We start from the raw sequence: 3,025 nt of genomic DNA on the forward strand, positions 1-3,025 counted from the left end.
TTTTAATGATGCTCTGGAGCAAAAGAAGATAACCAGGTGATAAATATGCCACGTTTAACAGGAAATTTCTCTTCATTTCTGACTGTGCACGGCTTTAAAAAGAACTGCATTTCAAATCAGAATATAGCTAATTTCAGTAGGAGAATCTGATTTTATAAATGTGAATTTACAGTTAAAAAGAGAGAGAGAGAGAATAATCTTTCTAAATTCAAGTCTATGGTCCATATTAGAGGCCATCCCATTGACAAATTTAAACTCCCTTGATGGCGGGCACCTTGTCTCTGTCTCCCCCAGGAAATTCTCCAAGCCAACCACAGAGTTTAATACATGGGGAGCTTTCAATAAATGTTTTATAAAGGAATGGAAGAATTAATGAGCAGTCATATGATACTGATCAAAGTTGCCAATGATCATGAGTAGCCTCCTGGCAAATGGTAATATTTTTCTGCACTGACAGCGCTGATTTTGACTGATTTTTGCATCCTGACATGTGGGAAGTAGACGAAGTACATTAATTTCTCAACTGTAAGGTCCAAAGCTAAGCTGTATTTTACTCATATGCAAGTCAACACAGACTGATGAGGTAGAAAAATTTACTCCTAGTTCAACGAAATCTGACTTCAAAGCAAGTTAAACTTACTCTTAAATCAATCTTCCCACATTCTTCCCACCAACTCCAGAAGATGAAATGTCATTGTTCACCGATAGGACTTAAATTGAATTAATTAAATCCATCCATTTTGGTGATTATAAAATATAATCAAATTTATAACAGAATATTAGTATATTATCTTGCTGTTTCACAATTATCTTGAGATATAGGAGATGAAATGACTGTCTTTGGGGTGAGCTTTTGTTTCATTTTATTCTGAAAATTCTAAGATACGTAGATTCATACCACCTAGAAGTATTTGTTCTGAATTTAATATTTTTATTGTACAAGGTTACCAAGACACATGATAGCTATAAAGAAAGTAAGTTATTTGGAGTTGAGGAAGCAAAATATAGACAAACCATAATATATATGGTTATAACTTTATATGGTTTTACTCATCATATTTCACTCTACTTCAAGTTAATCTATTAGTAAACTCTGGAAATAGAAAATGCAAAATAGGAGATGTTGGTGATTTGACTTCTCAAAATGCTTAGCTTGCTGAGAAAGTTTCAGATAACTTTTAGGAATAGCACATCTAAATTAAGTTGGTTTCAACCCATTGCCTATGTCTTGGATTGTTGCCCAGCACTTTCTCTAGGGTTTCTGGAAGATGTTGTTTCTTGCCTTTTTAAAAATAGTTGAGATATGATCAAGAAGAGTAGGTTTCCATTATTCTGAAAAAAATGTAGAAGCAAAGTGTTTTCTTCCCCAAAGTAGGGGGGAAAGTTGTTTGATCTCAGTCATTCTACGTGATAATTACTATCTATTTTGTTCTCGGGTGTTTTTCCTTCTTTGTTTTGGCTTAAATCTCTTCACAACTAGTGACACTTACTGGTTTCCTTCATTATCATTCATTAGATAGTTTAAAAATTACATGAACAGGGGTGCCTGGTGTCTCAATCGGCTGAGCATCCGATTTAAACTCAGGTCATGATCTCACAGTCTGTGAGTTCAAGACCTGCATCTGGCTCTGTGCTAACAGCTCAGAGCCTGGAACCTGCTTCAGATTCTGGGTCTCCCTCTCTCTCTGCCCCATCTCCCACTCATGCTCTGTCTCTGCCTCTCAAAAATGAATAAGTGTTTAAAAAAATTAGAATAAATCACACGAACATCATTTTTTAAATCTCAAATAACAATTTGAAATGTCATTTACATTACTTAAACTATGGTTATATCAATATTTTACTGGTAGAATTAGATACTCAGCTTGGAGTTACAGAGAAGTAAATATGTTATTGTCATTTATATTTTTCTAAAGAGACTCTTTCACAGGCGCAAGCTTAATGAGTTCACTTTTAATTTTGTTCTGGAATCTTTCTGCATTCATAGGCAACTGCTGATGTTTCTTGTATCTCAAGTCCTCCTGTTTCTTAGAACCATTTTTACTATAAATTGAATGTTTTTATCCTCCCCAAATTCATATGTTTTAAACCTAATCCCCAATGTGATGGTATTTGGAGTTGGGGCCTTTGGGAGGTGGTTTTGTCATGAGGGCAGAGCCTTCATGCCTGGGATTAGTGCCCTTCTAAAGGGATCTCAGAGAGTTCCCTCACCAATTCTGTCACATGAGGTTCCAGGAAGAAGCTGTCAAGACCCAGGAAGCCTGTTCTCACCAGACACTGAGTGTGCCAGCACCTTGATCTTAGACTTCTCAGCCTACAGAGCTGTGAGAAATGAGTGTCTGTAATTTATAAGCCACCCAGTCTATGGAATTCTGTGACAGTAACCCCAACTGACGAAGACATATTTTATATTTTCTTGGTCTGTCTGTCTGAATAGCAATGAATGCTATCCTTTCTTAATTCTCGTATGTTCAATAATGCCTTGATTTTGCCTGTCCACTTAATTAATATTTGTCTGGGTGCAGAATTCTAAATCCAAACCTTCAGAATTTAGAAACCATTATTCCATTGCAACATGTGTAACATCTTTTGTTAACCTGATTCAAGTACTCTGTAGCTAGTAACTTTTGTCTGGAAGGCTTTTAAGTTTCTCTCTTTGTCCTGGAGTTCTAACATTTCACAAGTATGTATCTAAATACATTAATTGTTAATTATTCTCGACACTTAGTAGGGTCTTTCAAATCTTTCTTCAGCTCAGTACCTTTTTCTACTTTTGTTTCTCAATTATTTATTTCCTTTTATTCATCCTGTTTTCTCCTTTTGGAATTTTGATTAGGTGGCTATTGGACGTCTAAAAATCTGCTGTATCTCTTAACTTCTCTCCTACTTTTAAAATAGGCAATAGAGAATATTAGTTTAAGAGCAAAGTCTCCGGGGTCAGATTCCCTAGATTTTAATTTCAGCTCTGCTGCCCCAGTAGCTGTGTGACTGGGCATGTTACTTAACTTCTCTGTAAATAATAATA

This window comes from Puma concolor, chromosome B4 (genome assembly GCF_028749965.1).
Source record: "Puma concolor isolate L17-30 chromosome B4, mPumCon1.1.hap2, whole genome shotgun sequence".
Classification (NCBI taxonomy): Eukaryota; Metazoa; Chordata; class Mammalia; order Carnivora; family Felidae; genus Puma; species Puma concolor.